Source organism: Erythrolamprus reginae, chromosome 1, assembly GCF_031021105.1.
Source record: "Erythrolamprus reginae isolate rEryReg1 chromosome 1, rEryReg1.hap1, whole genome shotgun sequence".
Classification (NCBI taxonomy): domain Eukaryota; kingdom Metazoa; phylum Chordata; class Lepidosauria; order Squamata; family Dipsadidae; genus Erythrolamprus; species Erythrolamprus reginae.
This window is the reverse complement of record NC_091950.1, coordinates 309,403,362-309,428,798: the sequence shown is the minus strand read 5'-3', so window position 1 is coordinate 309,428,798 and position 25,437 is coordinate 309,403,362. Positions and strand designations below refer to the sequence as shown.

Here is a 25,437-nt window from a genome sequence, read left to right as displayed (position 1 = left end):
CCGCCCAACACCTGATCCGCTCCGCAGCGCGGCAGCAGCGAGGAGCCGAAGATGGGGTTTCCCCTTTGCCTTTACCCCATCTTCGGCTCCTCGCTGCTTCCGCGCTGCGGAGCAGATCAGCTGTTGGGTGGCTGAAGGAATCTTCCCTTGGTCTTCCCCGCCGCCCACACGCAAACTCCACCATCTGCGCATGTGCGGCCATGAAAAAAATGGCGCACATGCGCAGATGGTGGTTTTACTTCCGCATCCAATATAACGCGGAAATCGGTTAGCGCGGGAGGTCTTGGAACGTAACCCCCGCGCTAACCGAGAGATCACTGTATATCTATATCTCGTTCATTGAAATAATTTAAACACCAGATAATTATCTTTATATATAAATAATTTTTTAACAGTTGTTGGGCGGATTGTTCTTTTTTTCTAACCAGCAGTAAAAGGGATTCCAGCAGTTATAAAATAAAGATTCGTCGCTATTTCTAAGTTCCAGAGATAGTTTGGTCATTTCTGCATAGTGTTTAATTTTTTCTAGTATTAAACCATCTTGAGGTATGTCTTCATTTTTCCACCATTGTGCAAATGCTAATCTGGCCGCATTAAAGTTGGCAGATTTGGGGGGCCCTACTCCTCGGCAATGAAAGAATATGCATTCTTATATGTGATAGATAGATTAATTGCAACTCCTCCTAAACTAGGGATGTGGAAAGGTTTTCTGCTGCAAAACAGTTATTTTAAGTGTTGTATTTGTGAAACAAAACACTGCTTTGACAAATTGGTTTTGAAGTTGAAAGAAAACACACCTTTTTTGTTCCAAGCATAAAAGAAAGCTTAGTTGTTTCCACTCCATTCTCTGGATGGCATTCTCTGGATTATTCTAACTGCTCAGGGCACTGATTTGACTTCATTTGTGGATTGGTGTGTGCACCCCCCCACCCACCCCCACCCCCAATATTTCCCAGCCAAATCTAGCCCTGTTGCAGTTGATTTTGACTGGATGGGGAATGTGGGAGTGGAGTGTTGAGGGAAAAGAAGCAGTTATCTACACACTTGGCAACTTGCCTGGGAATTTCTTTCTCTCTTTTAAAGTGCTACATTGAAATTCATGTAAATGGATAGATGAGTTGCATCTGTGTTGTGTTATGCTTTATTTTACAGGCAGAGGTAATATGAAGTTCCACATGCATGATTGTACTTCTTGCTCAGCTGTTGTATTTTAGAAGTACAGTGGTACCTCTACCTAAGAACGCCTCTACTTACAAACCTTTCTAGATAAAAGCCGGGTGTTCAAGATTTTTTTGCCTCTTCTCAAGAACCATTTTCTACTTACAAACCCGAGCCTCTGAAACTGTAACCGGAAAAGGCAGGGAAAAGCCTTCATGGGGCCTCTCTAGGAATCTCCTGGGAGGAAACGGGGCCGGAAAAGGTAGAGAGAAGCCTCCATGGGGCCTCTCTAGGAATCACCTGGGAGGGAACAGGGCCAGAAAAGGCAGGAAGAAGCCTTTGTGGGGCCTCTCTAGAAATCTCCTGGGAGGAAACAGGGCCGGAAAAGGTGGGGAGAAGCCTCCATGAGGCCTCTCTAGGAATCTCCTGGGAGGAAACAGCCTCCACCCTCCCTGTGGTTTCCCCAATCACACACATTATTTGCTTTTACATTGATTCCTATGGGAAAATTTGCTTCTTCTTACAAACTTTTCTACTTAAGGACCTAGTCATGGAACAAATTAAGTTCATAAGTAGAGGTACCACTGTATTAAGTACAATGTTGATTTGATTGATTTCCTAAGTTTGTATGGTTTTTGCACTGTTTTTGCTTGCTTTTGTGCCCTGTTGGGGCTGATTTTCAATATGAAGATTCTGTGCATTGGGGCAGCACTGCCAAACCTTGGCGTTTGTGTGCGTTCTATACATGTTATTCAGCCTTGTTGAAATATACTACATTCACTTGCATTTAAGAATCATAGCTTGTTGCTCCAAAAAGGATAACTACAAAGAACAATACTGTCACTTTTCCTGACTTGTACTCAACTTGCAGGCTGCCAAACACCTAAAACACATTAAATCCATCCTGATCTTGCTAAATGGTGAAGCACATCCAGGAGGGGAGGGGGAGAATCACCACTGATTTTTTTTCTTAATGTAATGCAGAACCTTAAGATAACCTTATAGGGAAGATGAGCTAATTGAAAGGGAATTTTAAAGAGATTAGGTGCTCTCTTTGTCTTCTAATCTTTTGCCTGAGCAATTCAGAGAATTTGCATAAATTGGAAAGCTTGCATCTCTTCTTCCTGATAACAGATTCAAAACAGATTTTTCAAAGAGTGAAAGCAAAGTCTTCGGGGAGGGGTGGCATACAAATCTAATAAATTCAATTCAAATTCAGTTCAATTCAAAGTTGTGTTTCCATTGATTCCTAAGGGCAGCAGCCCCCAACCTTTCTTGCACCAGGGACTGATTTCAGAAAAAAAATCATATTACACGGACCAGGGAGGGGGCTAGAAATAAACCTTTGTTCACTTACCCACCGCTTTTGCAGCTGGGTTTCTAATGGGCCATACTGGTCCATAGCCGTGTTGGGGATCCCTTCCTAAGTTGATATATTTAGAAGTTTAAAAAATATTTGTAAAAATCTTCCCTTCAAGTCAACGGTGGGTTCCTCCTGGTTCGGACCGAATCATCCGAACTGGTAGCGACCCACTGGTGACATCACTGAACTGGATTGGCCGGGCCCATCTTTTAAAAAAAAAAATGTGATTTTTTTTTACTGTTTTTCCTTTTCTGCTGTTTGTAAAAGGGCCCTCCCATCCATCCCGGGTTTATACTGACCTTTATTCCTTCGCCCGAAGCACAGCTGATCAGCTCCTCAACTGTGTTTCGGGCTGATTCCAGCTACTGAGCATGTGCGGAAGCCAAATTGCACAAGGGGAAAGTAACTGGAACCTATCTCTGCTTGAAGTCATTTTTTTTAAAGTATGTAGCAGTGAACACAACTTCAAGTATTTTGTAGCCTAAAAAACCCCAAATCAACCAGCAAGTTGAACTTGAGTTTTCTTATTTCTAATTCTTTGAGATAGGTCAGGCCAGGGAACAAACAGTGCAAAGATTCCTGGAACTCTGCTTTACTGTTATAGGGTAGAATAATAGAATCTTGAAAGCTTGCTAGGGTTTCGTTCTCCCATTGCTTACTCCAAGGGCTTTCCCAAAGGTGCTTTCTCTCTTTCCCAGGGCTGAGTTGTCATTATTTATTTATTGATTGATTGATTTATTGATTGGATTTGTATGCCGCCCCTCTCCGTGGACTCTGGGCGGCTAACAACAGGGATAAAAACAGCATGTTTTTTTTAATCCTAGAAACATAGAAGATTGAAGACCTCATGGTCCATCTAGTCTGCCCTTATATTATTTCTTGTATTTTATTTTAGGATTGATATATGTTTATTCCAGGCATGTTTAAATTCAGTTACTGGGGATTTACCAACCACCTCTACTGGAAGTTTATTCCAAGCATCTACTACTCTTTCAGTAAAATAATATTTTCTCACATTACTTCTAATCTTTCCCCCAACTAACCTCAGATTGTGCTCCCTTGTTCTTGTGTTATATATTATAGAACATAGACTCATAGACTCAACAGGACTTTGGAAGTCTTCTAAGACAACCCTCTGCTCAAAGCAGGAGAACTTACACCATCCAAGTTAAATGGTTGGCCGGCTTATTTTTGAAAACTTCTAGTAATGGAGCACCCACAACTCCAGGAGGCAAACTGTTCCGTTGATTAATTGTTCTATGTTTTGAAAAGTATCTCTGACTTTTCTACCTGGATGGATACAGCAATCTCCTAGGAAAGGGAATGCTTGATTTGGCAGTTGCGGACAGATGTTACTGTATATGCATGCATAGGCATCCTAGCCCAGTGATGTCAAAACTTTTTTGGTTTGCTTGCCAAAAAGGTGTGTGCGCGCGTGCTAGCATGCACACCCCTGTGCTGATCCTGCACATGTACAAACACACACACAAACACACACACATGTTCAAGTGCCCAGGACTCACTGAAGCCTGGGACGGTGAAAAAATGGCCAAACAGGCGTGCTGGAAGTTCAGAAAAATGGATTTCTGGTTTCTCTGTTGTGCTGTTTTTCGCACTCCAGAGGCTTTGCCTTCCCCAAGGCCGAAAATCAGCTGGCCAGTGTGCACATGCACACTGGAGCTGACAAAGGGCAATGCCATGCATGCCCTCTGATATGGCCCCATGTGCCACCTGTGGCACGTGTGCTATATGTTCTCCATCACTGTCCTAGTCCAAATCTTCTCTTTAATCTTTCAATCCAGATTGTTGCAATACCAGAAGAGTACTATAATAACTATCTTCAAAGTATAGTGCCAGCATGATAGGGAATATTCCCAGAAAGTTTATTGATATAACAATGAAAATAAATAAACATCTATATATTTGGATTACTTGTTATATACCGTGGCATGGGCTAAATTTGCATGCCACTCACTGATTGGGCCAGTCGTGAGCGGCAGTTTTGAATGGCTGTCAGAAGCCAGCCGCCACCAAAGCAAGCTCTTAAAAACGGCTTGCCTGGAGCTGACTGGCTGTCTACACTCGCTACAGTTGGAATGCAATAAAGCCTATTATTGTTACTATGTCCCCAATCTGCTTTTGTTATGAGAATCTAACATTATTGTACATGTACTTGATTACAAAAAATGTTTTTATGTTTAAGGTGGTGGGGAAGGATAAAAATAAGAAGAAGAAAAGAGGGACCTTTTGATTGTTCTTTAGTTTGTGAATACTGATTTATGGAAATGTTTTCATTGTTAATTACTACTGTGGACAAGATAATGAATAACTGGAGAGGTGCAGCCTAGATGACCTTGTCTGTTCACTTTTGATAAACAGCACAATCGGTGCTTTGTGGACAGACTGATATGCTGAACAAAATGAATGCTTCTGAAATTCAAGTTCATTTTTCAATTAATGGGATATTAAATAATTAATCATGCAAAAGGAGGAAATAAAGGTCAGAACTACTTTATTTATCCCTTCAAACAGCTATTGCAGCTATGTAAGGGTGGAATAAGGGACCTTTTGCACAATAAAATTAATCCTACCTGCTTGCAACACCGCCATCCATTTTCTTGTCTACAGTTCTCTAATTAATTATACTTAAAAGCAAGCACTCTTTCACTTTTATAACTAGCAATTAGGCTTTCACTTTTATGTGGTTCCAATTGATAAATGGTTGAATGCTACACTGCATCTTCCTCATTAAGTTCGACAATGTAGCAGGGATGTATTTAAACCAATCCTCGTCTCCTGGGTGATTGCATGATGTCCAGTGTTGTTCCAGAATGTGAGGAGGAAGTAAGTGTTTATGCCGAACCAGCTTCCTCCGGGCTAGTGAATCACTGTCAAATTATTGGAAATAGTCAGGCTGGATCCATAGTGATAGTCTGTTCCTGTTCAAATCCCCTGAGCAGATGTTATTTTTTGGAATGTTTCCACAATTGCATATTTGTCCCTTTTAACTGGTCAGTGTTCCACCTCTCCTGTTTTTCCCCCCATATTTTAAAAAAGACAATTGATTCCACGTTGCTGAAATCATAGACAAATATAGGGGTGGATAGTAATTTTTAAAAAATCATGTTATTTCACCAGCAGTAAGGAGAGAAATGATAATGATAATGACAGCTTACATTAGAAAACCATCTTTCAGCTGTGGCGAGGGGGACGTTTGCCCAGGTTCGCCTGGTGCACCAGTTGCGGCCCTATCTGGACCAGGACTCACTACTTACAGTCACTTATGCCCTCATCACCTCGAGGTTCGACTACTGTAATGCTCTCTACATGGGGCTACCTCTGAAAAGTGTTCGGAAACTTCAAGTCGTGCAGAATGCAGCTGCGAGAGCAATCATGGGCTTCCCTAGGTATGTCCATGTTACACCAACACTCCGCAGTCTGCATTGGTTGCCGATCAGTTTCCGGTCACAATTCAAAGTGTTGGTTATGACCTATAAAGCCCTTCGTGGCATCGGGCCAGAATATCTCCGGAACCGTCTTCTGCCGCACGAATCCCAGCGACCGGTTAGGTCCCACAGAGTCGGCCTTCTCCGGGTCCCATTGACTAAACAATGTCGTTTGGTGGGACCCAGGGGAAGAGTCTTCTCTGTGGCAGCCCCGACCCTCTGGAACCAGCTCCCCCCAGAGATTAGAATTGCCCCCACCCTCCTTGCCTTTTGCAAGCTCCTTAAAACACACCTTTGTCGTCAGACATGGGGGAATTGAGATATTCCTTTCCCCCCCAGGCCTATACAAGTTATGCATGGTATGTTTGTGTGTATGTTTTGTTTTTTAATAAGGGTTTTTTAAATGATTTTTTAATTATTGCATTTGTATTGTATGTTTTGTTTTTATATGTATTGTTTTTATTGTTGCTGTGAGCCGCCCTGAATCTGCGGAGAGGGGCGGCATACAAATCTAAATAATAATAATAATAATAATAATAATAATAATAATAATAATAATACACGGGCACATTTCACGTGCCACATTTAAATATTCTGCTTGATGGGCATGCAGCAGGGGTGAAATTCAGTAAGTTCAGACAGGTCCTGGAGAACTGATAGCGGAAATTTTGAGTAGTTCAGAGAACTGACAAATACCACCTCTGGCTGGCCTCAGAGTGGGGAGAGAAATGAGGATTTTGCAGAGACCTTCTCTTGGAGCGAGGTAAAAATGGTGATTTTGCAGTATCCTTCCTTTGGAACACTCACCAAGCCATGCTCACAGAACCAGTAGGGAACATTTTTGAATTTCATATCTGGCAAGAGAGGTCCTTATCTCAACCATCAATAGCACGTCCAATGTCCTGACAGTCATAGGCAGTCATGCATATCCAACACCCAGTGGTGGGCAACAGCTGGTGCAACCAGGTATGCAACTGCTGTAGATCTCATGCCACTGGTGTGCAACCGACAAGATACCAGCGATTTTTGCCATTTTTTTCCTGCGCATGCATGGAAGCAAAAAAGTGGCGATTTTTTCCCAGATTTCGCTTGTGCAAGGACGCTCACGTGAGATTTCGGTTGCTGTGCATACGCAGCAGATGAATCTCATGCAAGCAAGCGTAACGGATATGCACACCAGATGCGCACGGCATGGAGTGCACCACAAACACCGGTGACTGGCGGCCCATCACTGCCAACACCACAATTTCTCTTTCTTGGCTATCTTTTTGTTCTCTTCTCCTGCTTTAAAATTTCATAGAAAAATCATCCTTGTAGAAGTAGTAATGCTTCACTGTAAAGGAAAAGGGCAAGTAAAAGGAAAGGAAGGAAGGAAGGAGGGAGCTGTTGTTGAATCCAGTATTCTCAGAAACATTAGCTTTATGTCATGTTCATGGACACACTAATGCCAGATTTTGTTACTCATTCTGTCAGATATTGTTAAATTAATTATTGTTTTGTAGGTTGTTTTGGGTGCCAGTATTTGTTTCCTGGCTTCTGTGCCAATATTATTGGATTGATTTGTGATCTGCTTTTGGAGCTTTGTTTTGTTTTATGATGTGCCATGCCTTGGTGATGGTGCATAATAAACACATTATTATTGTTATTGCCTGACCTTACCTTTAAGCCAGCCATTTCCCTCTTCCCATCCTCTATCGTGTTGATTCAGAGTGTTGGCTTGCTTTCATGAAACAGGCCATACCTCTAGGCATTGGCTGGAAGTTATCTGCTTGCCCTTTGTTCCAGTCACTCTTAAGAAATTCAACCAAAAATCCAGCTGCTGAATCAAGAATCCATTGCAGAATTGTTGTATTATTTCCCCCTCACAATTTCAAGGAGATTGCAAATGCAATTAGGAGAAGAAAAAAACAGATCCATATTTGAAATTGATCTGGAATCATTATCTCTTATTGGTCTGGGCTTTACATTAATGTAAAGACCTGATCACTTATGCTTATAATAATTATTACAATGTAAAAATACTGATATTTGAAAATACAATATAATTGTATATTATACATAATAATGTACAATAATTGTAAAGAAATATTATTTCTTGTAGTTTGCCTTATTCTTAAAAGAACAGTTTTTTAGTCCATGATTTACAACAGCTTGTTTAGTGACCATCCAAAGTTACAAAGGCATTGAAAGATCATTTTTCATACTTATGACTGTTGCAACATCTCCATGATCACGGGATTAATTTACATATTGCATTTGGTTCATATTTACGAAACTGGCAGTGTCTCAGGGTCATGTGATCATGTTTTGCAACTTTCTGACAAGCAAAATCAATGGGGAAACCAGATTCACTTAACAACCATCTTACTAATTTTAGTGATTCACTTAACCAATGGGGCAAAACTCACTTCACAAATTTCTCACTTAACATAAATGTTGGATTCAGTTAGGGTCATACGCCAAGGGCTATATCTATTTTCTTGTTAAATAATTGTACAGTAGTACCTCTAGATACGAGCTGCTCCACATGCGAGTATTTCAAGTTACGAGCTGCGACGCGAGCAAAATTTATGTTCGACACTCGAGCTCAAATTTGGGATACAAGCCGAGCGTCTACTAGGTGGCGCAAGAATTCCACTTTTTCTAGTTATCTCCGTGCGAAAAGCCAAATCTAAATAAATGCATTTGTTCGAGATACGAGATGATCGACATACGAGGTCAGCTCTGGCACGAATTAAACTCGTATGTCGAGGTACCACTGTACTAGTTTTAAAGACAAATCATATAATAGCTTAGGATATGATCTGCTCAGCTGTGGTTTATAAGAAACAATTTGGGAGACACTTTGGAATAGCAATAGCGATATCGCTTAGACTTATATATCGCTTCATGGTGCTTTACAGACCTCTGTAAGTTGTTTAGAATCAGCATATTGCCCCCAATAATCGGGGTCCTCATTTTATCAACTTTGGAAGAATGGAAGATTGAGTCAACTTTGAGCAGGTGGGATTCGAACTGCCAAATTGCTGGCAGGCAGCAGGCAGTAGAAGTATTCTGCAGTACTGCATTCTAACCACCAAGGAATGCATTGAAGTGTTTGGGTTCAAAATAAAATACTTTCCCCATAGCTTAGATGATTCAAGCCAAGCAGACAAACAGGTATTAGCTTTGTTCTCAGATCCTGTGTCTTGTGTCAGCTGTCTATTTCTTCCTGTTGGTGCCCAGACAAGCTCTCCTCCTCCGTGTTCAAACTAATCCTTTTCCTAGATATGGACATTTTTTCTTCTTTAGATAACTAATATGCTCTAGGTTCAGATACAGGTAACCTTCGCATTACAGCCATACATCTAGCAACCATTCACAGTCACGCTGGCATTGAAAAATAGTTACTCATGATCATTTCTCAGACTTACAACTGTTCTAGCCTTCCATTGAGGACCTGTATACTGCACGAGTCAAAAAGTGGGCTGTGAAAATATTTACTGACCCATCACATCCTGGACATAAATTGTGTCAACTCCTACCCTCCAAACAATGCTGCACACCAAAACAACTAGACACAAGAACAGGTTTTTTCCAAATGCCACCACTCTGCTAAACAAATAATTCCCTCAACATTGACAAACTTCTGTATTTACTAAGTCTGCACTAATATTAATCTTCTCACCATTCTCATCACCCATCTCCTCCCACAAATGATTAGATTAGATTTAGATTAGATTAGATTTATTGGATTTATATGCCGCCCCTCTCCGCAAACTCGGGGCGGCTCACAACAATAATAAAAACAGTACATAGTAACAAATCCAATGCCCACCAATCTAATTACAATTTTAAGTTAAAAAATTTATAAAACAATCCCAATATATATAAAAAACAGGCACACAGTCAATCAATCAAACGGCAAAACAACATGGGCAAGGGGGAGATGTTTTAGTTCCCCCATGCCTGACGACAGAGATGGGTTTTAAGGAGTTTACGAAAGGCAGGGAGGGTGGGGGCAATCCTAATCTCAGAGGGGAGCTGGTTCCAGAGGGTCGGAGTCCCCACAGAGAAGGCTCTTCCCCTGGGTCCCGCCAGACGACATTGTTTAGTCGACGGGACCCGAAGAAGGCCGACTCTGTGGGACCTAACCGGTCGCTGGGATTCGTGCGGCAGGAGGCGGTCCCGAAGATATTCTGGTCCGGTGCCATGAAGGGCTTTATAGGTCATAACCAACCAAATGACTGTATGACTTTGTTGTTTGTATCCTTAGAAATTTATACTGACTGGTTCCTAATATGATTTGATTGCTTATTTGTACCCAGATTATCCTTAAGTGTTATACCTTATGATTCTTGACAAACTTATATTTTCTTTTATGTACAATGAGAGCATATGCACCAAGACAAATTCCTTGTGTGCCCAATCACACTTGGTCAATAAAGAATTCTATTCTATTCTATTCTATTCTAGTCCAGTCCAGTCCAGTCCAGTCCAGTCCAGTCTAGTCTTTTATGCTTGTATATATTTACAATGGATGCAGCATCCCAGGATCATGTGCTCCACATTTGTAACTTTGCCAGCTAGCTTTTGGCAAGTAAGTCAATGGGGAAAGTTGGATTCACTTTAACATCCTCCACACAATTCACTTAACAGCTGCAGTGATTCACCTAACAGCCATGGCAAAAAAGGTTGTAAAATCAGGGCACAATTTGCTTAATAGCAGAAATTCTGGTCCCAATTGTAGTCATAAATTGAGTACTACCTGCACTCTAATACATCACCAGCCACAACATGAATCCACCTTCTCTCTGAATTCTGTTTCTCAGTCAACAGTTAAATCAGTTGTGAATTTATTTTATAAGCTAGAAGTTTTGGGTTTTCTCCTGAGCATGAGGCAGAGAGAAAAATGTAAATCCTGATTTCTGATTACAACTATGCTTCTCTCTGAACATATTTCTGAAGGAAAGATTTGAACTTTCCAAACAATTTCTATGTGACTTTCCTTTCACATTTCCTTCTCTTCACAGCAGCCTGTAGTGCAAACAGAGTTGTCATAGCAGGAGAGCAGAGATCCTTGTGTAATTTAGTTACTGGCTAAACAAAGCTGAAGAGGAGTGGTAAAAGGTCATTTCTTACTGTGGAGATTTGGGAGTCAAGGAATCTGTATCAGGTGCTTAAAATTTGTTCTATATTTGTAAAGACACAACATATGCCTAAAATGTTAAAAACATTAAAGACTTTCTCAATATTGAGACAATTTGTTTTATATTTGTTTGAAAAGTAGTTCAGCTTGAGCAGATACAAAATAACGAGTCCTTTCTCTCCAAAATCCTAATTTCCTATTTGTTTTCTTTAGGTAAAATATGTGTTAACTTTATTCCTTAGGTTTGTAGGCAGCTGTGGGCTACGAGCTGGAACACTAAATTGCACTTGCCGCTGCAGCTTGTAAGTTCTTGCAAGGCCAGCGCGATTTTGCAGCTGCACCTGTGGAGGCAGCAAAATCGCACACGGAGCTACGGGTGCGCCCATGTTTCGGCGAGGTTTTTTTTGCTTCTGCGCATGCCGAAACACAGGCGCACCTGCGGCTCCGTGCATGATTTTGCTGCCTCCACAGGTGCAGCAGCAAAATTGTGCTGGCCCTGCAAGAACATACGAGCCGCGGCAGCAAGCGCAATTTAGCATTCTGGCTCGTAGCCCACCGCTGTTTGTAGGTAAGCTACAAAATATTTATTTATTATTTTATTATTTTATTTATTATTTTATTTATTTTATTTATTTTATTTATTTTATTTATTTTATTTATTTTATTTATTTTATTTATTTTATTTATTTTATTTATTTTATTTATTTATTTATTTTATTTATTTTATTTATTTTATTTATTTTATTTATTTTATTTATTTTATTTATTTTATTTATTTTATTTATTTTATTTATTTTATTTATTTTATTTATTTTATTTATTTTATTTATTTTATTTATTTTATTTATTTTATTTATTTTATTTATTTTATTTATTTTATTTATTTTATTTATTTTATTTATTTTATTTATTTTATTTATTTTATTTATTTTATTTATTTTATTTATTTTATTTATTTTATTTATTTTATTTATTTTATTTATTTTATTTATTTTATTTATTTTATTTATTTTATTTATTGTGTGTGTGTGTGTGTGTGTGTGTTTTCGTAGATTTTCACGGGTACAGGTATGACAGTCTTGGTATATTCGGGTTTCTTCCCGTGTAGGATTTGGAAATTTCTGGCGACGTTTCGACGAGGTCTCACTCGAAATTTCCAAATACTACACGGGAAGAAACCCGAATATACCAAGACCATCATATATATATATTTATATATACTTTTCTTTGTTCTTGCAAATGATGGATGTCACCAACTTCAAATGATGAGAAAGAAACTAATGGTAATGCGCTACTATACATATTGAATGAAAATAATAACTTCTAAGAAGACAATGTTTACTTCAGCAATAAGGTGTTGATATGTTGCTAAGTTTGATGGTGAGAAGCTGAGTTACACAATAGCAATCCACCCATGGTCATTCCGTTTCTCTTTTTACCTCTGAAAGGATGACCCAACAGAGCATGAGTTGTCTCAAGTTAATGGATGAAATTTTATCACCTTCCGAACAGTATTAGTTTCAGATTTTTTTCCTCTTAGTTTTAAGCTTAGTGCTTATTTATATAAGCTTCTTAAAAGAAAGCCCACTGTTATGCTTACTAAGTTTCAAGTCCTCTTGAATTTCCTGGCTCTGTTTCTTTATTTTGTCTTTCCATTGGCCATCTTGCTTAGAAGAAAGGAGATGGAATTCTTGCTCCAGGGTTTGTAAGATAAGAGTGAGAATGATGGTGCAACAATCAAATGTTTCTATCTTCTTGTCCTTTGCAAGACACTTTTAAGTTGCTGGAGGGTATCTTTGTCCTGTCCTACAGTGGTAGTTCAGTTCCTTTCGTGCTCAGTGCTGCCTTATCTCTTCAGTTTGGTGTTCTGTCTGAACATGACTGATTGAAAGTATACATAATAGAAGCCTTTAGAGCTCTGGTTTATATTTCACTATTGGAAAATTCTGACCTTTGTTCACACAGGTAGCAACTGTACATTTAAATTCAGTCCCCAAAGACAGCCAAGCTTTCAGAAGTTAGAGGCTCTGCTTTTAATCAAGGCATGTTGCTCTTTGAAAACCTTCTGGTGGAAAATGCAACGGAGATCGAAGAAATAAGTCATGACCCCCTGTAATCAAGCAGGTTTCTTTCTCTTGAAGACTTGATTATATAATCCTGAAAAGCTGCTAAGTCACCCTATCCCACCCATCTGGCACAGTAAAAACACGAATGTAATGAAACATTAAAGTGCTGATAGCTTTATCCTTCTTTTCTGCTTACAAAATAAAGATTTCACAGTCTTATTATATATTTTTTATATCTGACTAGGAAGGTATGAGGGCAGTAGAGCTATTAAATTGGCCTAATGAGGACAGTTAAATATTAAATATCTTATCAACAATGGAAGAATTATCAATTGCCACCACTTTGCTCACTTAACTATATCTCTCCTTACTTCAAAAAACTTGTAAATGGCTGAAATTTACAATTGCCATTCATTTATTCCTAACACTGTGATTTCTGCTGTTTGGTAAGATTTCAGGAATAATTTGCCCTTCTTCCTAGGGAGAGAGTTACCAGCCTGAGGTCATCAACTGTATTTGTGCCTAAGGTGGGACTAGAACTCACAGTCTCCTGATTTCTCGCTTGGTACCTTAAACACTCCACCAGACTGGTGCTTGTACCCCCCTCTCACAATTATCTGACTCTCTTCCTTCCTTCCTTCCTTCCTTCCTTCCTTCCTTCCTTCCTTCCTTCCTTCCTTCCTTCCTTCCTTCCTTCCTCTCTTTCTTTCTTTCTTTCTATCTCTTTCTTTCTTTCTTTCTCTCTCTCACTCTCTTTCTTTTGTTCTTTCTTTCTTTCTCTCTCTTTCTCTTTCTCTCTCTCTCTGCACACACCCACACACCCAGAGTAAATGAATGTGAAAGAAAAAGCATCAAGATAGAATCAGTTTGGTTCATAGGTGCTTATTTTGCTATGCTCAGAAGAGGCAATGGAAGATTAGCTTTGTTCTCCTGCCTTGCCTTTTCCATTTCCAGCTTGCTCTTTCTCTTCTGTATATTCTTCTAGACCTGAGTTTCAGATGGTTGTGTTTCTTTTTCTTTTTAAAATAATGTTTATTAATTTTTCCATTAAAAAAAAACCCAAACGAACTGAGAGTTGTGTTTTTGTTAGATATACAGTCATACCTCGTCTTATGAACCTAATTGGTTCCAGGGGGAGGTTCGTAAGACGAAACATTGTTTCCCATAGGAAACAATGTAAAGTCAATTAATCCGTGCAACCAAAAAAAAACCCCTGGAAAAAAACGTTGCCGCCCGGCTGTCACCTTTTAAAACAGCCTGGGGGTTTCTCAGCGACCTCCCGAACGCCGAACCCGAACTTCCGGGTTCGGCGTTCGGGAGGCCACCGAGAAGCCCCCAGGCTGTTTTAAAAGGTGACAACCGGGCGGCGGGGCTTCCCAGCAGCCTCCCGAACCCCGAACCCGGAGGTTCGGCAAACGTTTGGGGTTCAGGAGGCTGCTGGGAAGCCCCCCAGCCCGGCTGCAATCTTTTAAAACAGCCGGGCGGCTTCCCAGCAGCCTCCCGAAGCCGAACACCAAACCCGAACTTCTGCGTTCGGAGGCTGCTGGGAAGCCCCCCGACTGTTTTAAAAGGTGACAGCCGGGCTGGGGGGCTTCCCAGCAGCCTCCCGAACCCCGAACCCGGAAGCTTGGCAAAAGTTTGGGGTTCGGGAGGCTGCTGGGAAGCCCCCCAGCCTGGCTGCGACCTTTTAAAACAGTCAGGGGGGGGCTTCCCAGCAGCCTCCCGAACGCCGAACCCGGAAGTTCGGATTTGGCGTTTGTAACTCGAAAAAAGTTCATAAGAAGAGGCAATTTTTTTCTGAACCCCAGGTTCGTATCTCGAGTTGTTTGTAAGACGAGGGGTTCGTATCTTGAGGTACCACTGTATCTGGTGTGTGTGTGTGGCAGCAGTGGGTTTTAAATCCCGTTGCTACTGGTTCGCATGCATGCCTGTGTGCGTAACACTTTGGCGCATGCGTCCCAGGCAGGTGGGTGGAGCCTTCCTCTGCTGCCGCTAGCAGTTCGCTGAACCAAGACAAATCCACCGCTGGTGTGTGGAGGAGGGGCTGTTCTTCATGAGACTTGTCATCTTTTAAAATCTTTTTTCTTATTCCCTTGTTTTTAAAATAATTTTATTATGTTATATTTGTCTTTGACAGCGCTGGCTTTGAAATAGAGATGAGTATCACCCCCTAGAGTTGGGAACAACTAGCACTTTTATGCGAGGGGAACCTTTACCTTTTATTTTCCTATTAACTGTATTTTTATTGTATATTGCCTGGTTTGGAATTGAGCTGTGCCTACATTAAATGATAATAATAATATTAATAATGCCAGAATTGACTTAACGCCCCAGACATAATGACTGTTGATTGTATAAATAAAAAAGTCAGGATAGTGGACATTTGCAATATCTGGAGAGAGCAGGAGAAAGGAGAAAGACCTGGAGGAAATCACAGAATATAAAGACTTGCAAATAAAAACAGAATGACTATGACAAAGAATGCAAACACAGTAATAATAGTGATAGACACCTTGCATACAGTCCCCAAATATCTCAGGGGACCACTTGAACTCCATCAGCATTGACAAAATCACCTTCACCTAATCATGTTTGGGATTTGTTTTGTTTCCTCACCACCACTATTAAGAGTCTGAAAAAACGTTTGATAGTGCATCAGAAGTGACACTAAAGTACCCTAGAAAAAAGTACAGAAAAAGTTTCTGCAATCTGGTGATCAGCAAGTACTGGAGAAAAATTAGGACCTGCCCCCCCCCCCTCCTGTATATGTGTGTACGTGTGTGTGCATTTATATATGTATGTATTGTACACACATTTCATGTATACAATATGGATATACAGAGAGATGCTATTGGTCACAAGGTGGTAATGATTTTTAGGTTAAGATAGAAATAAAGCACAAAATTTCTTCATGGATTCCAACTTAGTTACAAATCTAATAAATAATAATAATAATAACTTAGTTGCAAACCTTTTTATACAAAGTGTGAAATCCTGTTCAACCCCAGCTATTCTTATTTAGAGGTACCTTTTTTTATTCGGGCATGAGGGAAATAAATAAAAAGAAATTCAATTGTTTGCCCCCATTCATCATTTATGTGTATAAGCACCAGTGGGTTATTCTATTGGTTTTAATTGTTTAGCACTTGAATGACAAACATATAATGAGAAGTGGGTGGAAAAAAAGAGAGAATAATAATAATGTTTGCAAGTAGTCCTCAACTTACAACCACAATTGAACCCAGAATTTATGTTGCTAACTGAGGAATTTGTAAAATGAGTTTTGCCCCATTTTTTAAATTATTATTATTATTATTATTATTATTATTATTATTATTATTATTATTATTATTATTAATTAGATTTGTATGCCGCCCCTCTCCGTAGACTCGTATGACTTTTCTTGCTATGTTTGTTCAGTGAATCATTGCAGTTGTTAAATTCATCACACAATTGTTAATTGAATCTGAATTCCCCATTGACTTTGCTTGTCAGAAGATTGCAAAAGAGGATCACCTAGAATTATTTTTATTGGCCAAGTGTGATTGGTCTTTGGTGCATATGCTCTCAGTGTACATAAAAGAAAAGATACATTTATCAAGAATCATGAGGTACAACACTTAATGATTGTCATAGGGGTCAAATAAGCAATGAAGAAACAATCAATATTAATAAAAAATCTTAAAGATACAAGCAACAAGTTACAGTCATACAGTCATAGGTGGGAGGAAATGTGTGAGGAATGATGAGGAAAAACTAGTAGTGATAGTAGTGCAGACTTAGTAAATAGTTTGACAGTGTTGAGGGAATTACAATTTGTTTAGCAGAGTGATGCCGTTCGGGAAAAAACTGTTCTTGTGTCTAGTTGTCTTGGAGTGCAGGGCTCTGTAGCGATGTTTTGAGGGTAGGAGTTGAAACAGTTTATGTCCATGATGCGAGGAGTCAGTAAATATTTTCACAAGCCTCTTTGCAGTATACATGACCCCAGGACACTGCAACCATTATAAATATGAACCAGTTGCTCAGCCATCTGAATATAAATCATTGACCATGAGGATGCTGCAATGGTCACAAGTGTGAAAAATGGGCATACGTCAGTTTTTTTCAGTGCAGTTGCAACTTTGACTGATCACTTAGTGAATTGTTGTAAGCCAAAGATTATCTGTAGTCTTTGAAGCACTTAATTAAAACAACCCACTTTCCAAAATGTGTGTGTTTGTGTTTAGTTCTGCTGTGAAATTCTAGTTTCACAGGACTGAACTGGGTGGGCTAATGAACTTGGTTCTGTGGTATGGCCAGGAGTGGACTACTGCCCGGACCGGGGGGAGAATGCAGTGGGGTGGCGAAAATGGAGCTCCACCCCAGAGCACCCAATTTGCACTGAAAGATGTTGAAAGAAAATTGCATAAGCCACGCCCACAGTGTGATAGTAAAAATTTTTGTACCCCTTCACTGGGTTATGGCAGAGTGAAGGTGTTGGGAACAGACTGGGAACCAATGCAGAGTGTGAGCATGTCCATTAGGTCTTTTGGATTATGATTATACTATACTATAAACAATGTCGCTTGGCAGGACCCAGAGGAAGAGCCTTCTCTTTGGCGGCCCCGACCCTCTGGAACCAACTCCCCCCAGAGATTAGAATTGCCCCCACCCTCCTTGCCTTTCATAAGCTGCTTAAAACCCACCTCTGCCGCCAGGCATGGGGGAATTGAGATACACTTTCCCCCTAGGCCTTTACAATTTTATGCATGGTGTGTCTGTATGTATGATTGGTTTTTATATAATGGGTTTTTAATTGTTTTTAGTATTGGATTTTGTCATATACTGTTTTATTACTGTTGTTAGCGGCCCCGAGTCTGTGGAGAGGGACGGCATACAAATCCAATAAATAAATAAATAAATAAATTTTAGCACTAGCATTATTGTTTTTAAACTCTCTTCTTTGAAATAATCATAGGAAGAAGGAGGAAAATAGAAGATGTAATTTATGGTCAATCCTTATCAGACTTTTGGGGATCTAGTTTGGTTTTGACATTTTGACTGTAAGCTGCAAATGTGGTAACATGTGGAACAGTAGACGTTTTAAGTGTTGTGGTGATCTCAGTAAAATACACACAGATTGTGCTATTTTTTTTCTAATCATTTTCTTACAGTTCTGTATTTAAGGGTTACATTTATTCTGAAATCCAGAAGAGGTGTAATTATCACATATGACATTCCCCCTTTCAGCCTGCGATGCTTTGAACAACAAAGGGTCAGAGAATGATCTTCCCTAATGAACACTTAGAAAGAAGAGGATCCTTGTTAATGTAAAGGCTATCTCTCGGATAAAAGTGCACAGTGACGGATGTATAAAATTACAAAAGTCAGAAATGATAGGCTGGGAAAAGGTCTTACATTCACTCTTTGGAGAATGTAATATCGCATTTTAGGGCACTAATGGGACTGAAGGTAAAGGTATAGAAGAAAACACAAAGTATAAGAACTTTACTTCTAAGAGTTAGAATAAAATATAAGAAGGATAAAAAAAACCCAGGAACCAAGAATTCTGATGAAATATGTATATCTTATATATCTAAAAATGATGTTATAGTAAACAAAATTAGCAGTGATTTTATGCTCTTAGTCCTAAACATTGAAATAATTTCATTGACTCTGGTTTGCAAATTCATATTTGCATATTATGTCAGAATATATAAAACATATGCATTTCTAACGTTTAAATTTATTATGGATTCTTTATTCAATTTCTTGATGCAAAATTCATTGAAGCTGATAGAGTTAATCAAATCAAATCTGCTAAGAATCTAAATTGAATCAGGGAGACTCTCCAACTTCTATTATTGAAAAATCCATTATTTTCCAAGATGGTTTGATAATTTCCCAAGAGCATTTTTGGCCTTCCAGACAGGTCTGGAACAATTCCTGTCTACATAATTGAAGAATCTTTGCTTGGTTCAGGTTTCTTCCCATGTAAGGTTCAGAAAATCCTGGTGACATTTTGATGAGGTCCCACTTGTCATCTTCAGACTAAGAACAAAGTGAATTTGTCATGGTGTCTTGGTTAAAAATTTGAGGGTTGGCATAGCTGTGGGTGGCTTATTCATAAACATATACAGTAAGACTTAATATCTATGCCATAAGAAGATATGAATTCATATAATAGTTCCTATTTTATGTGGGAAAATAAAAATGAATCCCACAAAACCTTTCAACTTTTATATGCTAATCAAAGCTATTACAAAATTACATTTATACCACATTAGTTAATGATAAGAAAAATGGGACATTAAACATTTAAACTAGTAAATGCAGTCCAGCTGTTTAAACAACCTTTCAAGTGAAAGGCTCAATAATTTGAATAATGGTTATTTAGCAGCTGTATTCTAGCTGCGGTTTTACAGGAAAAGAGAGAATTTTTATTGGATGTTTTTATTTATTGTTTTATTTTATTATTTATGTGGCCAACCACTCACTCTCAGTGATTCTTAGTTCTTACAAAAATAAAAAACCCAATATACAAAAAGTACAAAAAATACTTTTCTATAATTGATAGAGAACATCTCCTGCTAATCCTGTTTCTTTTTTCCCTCCTCTAATAAAAAAGTAACATATACATTTCCATAATCCAACTGAAGTTTTTGCATTTATGTAATTCAAAGGAATCTGCCTGATTTACCACCCCTCCCAAATCCAGATCAAAATTAATTTTTGAAATAATATTTGTTAAAAGGGAATCATTAACATACAATAAATATTGAATTTTGAGCATGACATTTCCAATCATAAAGTGAACTCATCAGTTTATTGTATAAAAGATTAATTGGTGTCTTCTTTTATTTACAAATATTTTTGTAAGTAGACATAATTTTCACCAATGAGAACATACTCTAACCAAAATTTGACTTCATATACTGGTACAGTATTCCAATTATTTTCCAGAGGAATCCAATGGGAAATCCAGAGAATGATACCATGGTCTTTCAAGACTGAAGGAGGCCAATGTATTTTGGAATCATGCTTAGAATATTTCTTCTAGACTGGATTGTTACTGGACTCCAGTAACAATTGAAGAATAACAGTTCTATAAAATGAGGGACAATTTTTTGCTTGTGAATATGTCTGGAAGAAAAGTAAGATAATAAGAAATCTCCTGGAGGGACAACTAACAGGAGGTAGCTGAAAACAAATATACAGTATTTGCTTGCCTTTTGCTATAGGAATGTTCTTTCACTTGATGTTTTGTAGTCATTTTGAAAATGAACAAACCTCTCTTCTCTATCAGCTATGTATGTGAATTACTACAACGTGCTCTCCAAACTCCAACCATAGTTTCTGCTTTTTCTCCAATATTGAGGAATCTTCTCTCAAAGAAGTCCAGTACAGTGATCCCTCGAGTTTCGCGTCTTCAAGTATCGCGAAAGGGCTATTTCGCGAGTTTTCAACCCGGAAGTAAACTCCACCATCTGCGCATGCGTGCCCTTCCACACATGCGTAGATGGTGGAGTTTCCCCGCCGGGCAGAGGCTTCCCTGGGTCTTCCCCCTCTTTCTCTATGTTGCTTCTTCCTCTCTCACACTCTCTTCCTCCCTCTCTCATCTCTTTCTTTCCTTCTCTCTCTTTCTCTCCCCCTCTTGCTCTTGAGCGGCCGCCTAGCAGCTGATCTGCTCGGCAGCGCAGCAGCAGCGAGGAGCCGAAGATCTTCGGCTCCTCGCTGGTGCTGCGCTGCCGAGCAGATCAGCTGCTAGGCGGACGAAGCGGGGGAGGGGGGGAAGCGAAGGCGCGGCGATGGGCAAGGGCTGCCAGTGAGCCTTCTCCGTCCCTTTCCTGCTGCACCGGTCTGGGGCCAAGTGGGCGGGGGGCGGCCGGGACCTCGCCTGTCTCCGCCGCCCGCATCGCCCCTCCGGCGGGCCGGCCTCCCCCGCCCGCCTCTGCTGCAGCCGCCACCGCCTCCCCGACTGGCACAAAAGGGCCCCGCCCGCCCCGCCCCGAAGCTTACCTTGCGGCGGGATTCAAAGTGCTGGGGTGGGGGGGTGTCACTTCGCCGCTCGTGTCCTGGCTAAACCGGGCGGCAGGAGACAGGCTTTGAGTTTTTGGCTGCGGGGGGAGAAGTAGGACTTTCCTAACTCCCTCCCCCCGCAGCCAAAACTAAAAGCCTGTCTCTTTTTTCTTGCGGCGAGCCCAAGCCGTTCCTTTCTCGACCGCAGCCGAGCTTCCCTCGGCCCCCTTTGGCCCCGTCGCCTCCTCCCCGCCTGCCTTTCCTCGCCAAGCGCACGAAAAAAAGAGAGAAGGCTTCTACCAGAAGCCGGGGACGGCCGGCAGGGGCATGAAGGATCTCCCCGCCGGCCTCGGGAGCGCGTGGGAGGCTCCGCCCCGCCAGGGTTCCTCTCCATGAGGGAGTCCGCCGAGCTGACCGTCTTCAATTCGCCGTCTCACCCGGGCTCCCGATCCTGCTGGGCGGCGAGGAGACTCGGCGGGGAGCGCGCACGTCAGGGACCCAGAGCGCCCTTGTGGCCGCGCTCGCCATGCCGGTTTCCCCTCAGGAGACGCGCCTGAGTGGCGAATTGAAGACGGGCAGCTCGGCGGACTCCCTCATGGAGAGGAACCCTGGCGGGGCGGAGCCTCCCACGCGCTCCCGAGGCCGGCGGTGAGATCCTTCATGCCCCTGCCGGCCGTCCCCGGCTTCTGGTATCTCTGTGGGGGGGGGGGGGAGGCGGCTGCTTGAAAACCCCTGACCTCCATCGCCTCCCCCCCACGGCACAAGGCGAGCACACAGGCGGCGGGGACACAGGCGGCGGGGACTGCCCTGTCCCCCTGCGCAAAACTACGCAGCCCCAGATCGCTCGCTTCTCCAGCCAGCAAAGCCGACTGCCCGGCTTTGCTGGCTGATGCAGGAAAGGAAAGCATCACATTTAAAAAGCACGCCGGCCTCGGGAGCGCGTGGGAGGCTCTGCCCCGCCAGGGTTCCTCTCCATGAGGGAGTCCGCCGAGCTGACCGTCTTCAATTCGCCACTCAGGCGCGTCTCCTGAGGGGAAACCGGCATGGCGAGCGCGGCCACAAGGGCGCTCTAGGTCCCTGACGTGGGCGCTCCCCGCCGAGTCTCCTCGCCGCCCAGCAGGATCGGGAGCCCGGGAGAGATGGCGAATTGAAGACGGGGGCTGCGAAGGGGCGCACGCGGCAGAGCTCCGACGGAGGAGAGGTGGCGGGGAGAAGCTCTCTCTCCCTCCCCCCCCCGGAAAAAAGAAAGCAGCCCCAGCCAAAGACGCCCAGCGAGAAAGAGACCTCCGCGCCGACTTTTCTCGGCTGCTGTCCACGCCCGGCTCTCTTGGCAGGCAGAAGCAACAAGTCCGGCTCGGAGGCCTCTTTCTCGCTGGGCGTCTTTGGCTGGGGCTGCTTTCTTTTTTCCGGGGGGGGGGGAGGGAGAGAGAGCTTCTCCCCGCCACCTCTCCTCCGCCGGAGCTCTGCCGCGTGCGCCCCTTCGCAGCCCCCTCGCTCCTTGTCCCGACAGCCCCCCCCACCGCAGCACTTTGAATCCCGCCGCTTCTGCTGGATACGGGCGGTGGGTGGGACCAGCGGCGCGGAAGCCAGGGCTGTGGCAGCTCGCCCCCCCCCATCGCCCGTATCCAGCAGAAGCGGCGGGATTCAAAGTACTGGGGTGGGGGGTGTCCCGACAGCGGCAGGTGAACGGGGCGAGCGAACGAGGCGGGCGAGCGAACGAGGCGAGCGGGGGGTGAACGAGGCGGGCGAACGAGGCGGGCGAACGAGGCAAGCGGGGGGGCGAACGAGGCGAGCGGGGGGTGAACGAGGCGGGCGAACGGAGCGGGGGGGTGAACAAGGCGGGGGAACGAGGCGAGCGGCGAACGAGGCGAGCCAACGAGGCGAGTGGCAAACGGCGGGCGGGCATCAGCGAGGATCCGAGGCCGCGGGGAAGACCCAGGGAAGGTTCCTTCGGCCGCCTAGCAGCTGATCTGTTCGGTAGCGCAAGGAGCCGAAGATGGGGTTTCCCCTTTGCGTGGGCGGCTGGGAAACTCCAATCTTCGGCTCCTCGCTGCTGCTGCGCTACCGAGCAGATCAGCTGCTAGGCGGCCGAAGGAACCTTCCCAGGGTCTTCCCCACCTCCCACATGCAAACCCCACCATCTGCATGAAAAAAAATGGCGCGCATGCGCAGATGATGTTTTTACTTCCGCGCCGCTACTTCGCGAAAAATCGATTATCGCGAGGGGTCCTGGAACGGAACCCTCGCGATAATCGAGGGACCACTGTAGTCCACTCTGTCTTTATTGACTAGTTGCTTCTGCATTTAAGAAGATAAAATAATTACATTTTGCATACAATAGCTTGCCTGAAGAAGATAAAATAATTACATTTTGCATACAAAATAGCTTGCCTTAAAATAATTACATTTTGCATACAATAGCTTGCCATTTTGCATACAATAGCTTGCCTAGCTGGGTGGCAGGGGGAAAAACTTCAGAGACCACCTATCAAAATAAATTCCATGAGCTGATTTAGCATCTCTTCTCTTTCCATTTTAGAACATGCTTAATATAGCTTATTATCAACGTTTGTTTAGTCATTAGCAATGTTAAAAAGCACAAGTGTCACAAATTGCAGAAAATTAGATTGCTAAACCTAAATACAGTTGAAAATAATAAAGTTTAAAAAATAGTTCAGAGGAACCTAAGTCAGTTCTTGAATTTGGTAATCAGACATGCTTGAAAGGTTTTAGAAGAACAAATGCAGCACCACATTCCAAGTAAGGAAAAAAGTTTGTATGAATCTTCCCTTAAATATTTTAATTATCTTATCCTGTTGCATTATCCTTTTTCCTGAAGACTGGCCCCTGGCTTATTTTTGTGGGACCATTTGTTTTGACTAAAATTTGAGTCTTTTGAAAATACTGATTTGGTTTTGGAACCTTTGCACAGCACTAAACTTTAGGGAAGGAAAATCCTATCTCTCCCCTCCCTCTCTTTGTGAGTGACCTATGCCCTGACCCCTCTTTTTGTGATAATAAAAAGAGAAACTGCCTGTCACATCAGGTAAAACCGCAGCTGGAATACAGCTGCTAAATAACCAGTTTGGTTCAAATGAAGCCATGAGTTTGGGAGATAAGAATTTGTGCACTTCCTGTTAATAGATCCCAAGTGGGATTTGAAACACATTTCTGTTCTACGCCTGTCATTGCACTTGCAATGTCAATATTTTGAAGTCAATATTCTGAAGCCCTCTTTTGTATTCTTTAAGGACCTGGAGTTCTCTTTCCCTTAACTTTCTTGTACTGCATTTCTGCAGATCGTGAGAACCATTTTTCTTCAATAGATGGTCTAATTTTTTTCTTCCCAAAATGACTCAAAACAGTTTTGCTTTGGGTACCTATTAAAGATGTTTCTTAGTAAAACGGAACAGTCTTTTAATCTAATTATTCAAGAAAAGCTAATATGCCCAGTTAGCTAAAAAGTCAATCTTCTAATAAGACCATCTCATTTGCAATAGCTTAGTTGTTTTTATTGCAGAGGCAAATAAGCTTCTAATGAAGAATGTACATGTAATTTCTCTTGTTCAAATAACCTTTGAGTTCTTGACCTTCATGTAATTATAACTTGTTTATATACGTATTTGAAGATGATAATAGAACTGTGAAATAGCAGTACTTAAATGGTTGTGAAGATAACCATTTTCTAGTTTTGACTTAGTAAACAGTCTAATAGGCATGACACACTGGCCTAAAGGCCTTGAAATCTAATTTGAGACAACGTGCTGAGTAAATAAGCCAATGATGGAAGTGCTGAGACAGAGAGAACATAATGACATCAAATTGAACTTCAAAAACTAGACACCATCAAAGAGAAAAAAAAAATGAAGAAATCGTAAAATCATTATGTATTTTTAAATGTAATATTCTACAGAATCTGATGCTTTTCTGACATAAATATTGATTTTCAGAGCTCTATCCAGTTTGATTTTTCACTGTGTAATTTATATTTCCTTATTATTTCTTTCTGCTAGGGCAGCGTTTACTGATGTTCCACAATAGTAATTGTATTACAACAATATAATTCCAGCCACATCATTTCATGGAACTTTAAAAAAAATTAAATTGGTAGTATTTAAGGCCCAAATAATTTTCTAAGTAACAAAATAACCTATTATGTCTATTAGGCATTCACCCATTGCTCGATAGATTCTTCTTTATGGAGACAAGTCTGTTGGATTATCTCAAAACTTGCCATTATGTAGGTATTATGGAAGCACTGTGGTTGTATAATTGAGA

General features: G+C 41.6%; 1 protein-coding gene across 8 annotated transcripts in view; it reads left to right on the top strand.

Moving 5' to 3' along the window:
- Positions 1-25,437, top strand: part of PTPRK (protein tyrosine phosphatase receptor type K) — a 484,094-nt gene that overhangs the window by 103,390 nt on the left and 355,267 nt on the right. Inside the window, exon 1 of one of the 8 annotated variants that reach the window (XM_070733487.1) lies at positions 11,105-11,122. The exons of the other annotated variants lie outside the window; for them this stretch is intronic. The gene's annotated coding sequence lies outside the window, so the exon portion shown is untranslated. Of the gene's footprint in view, positions 1-11,104; positions 11,123-25,437 lie in introns of those variants that run through there. 8 annotated transcript variants of the gene reach the window in all.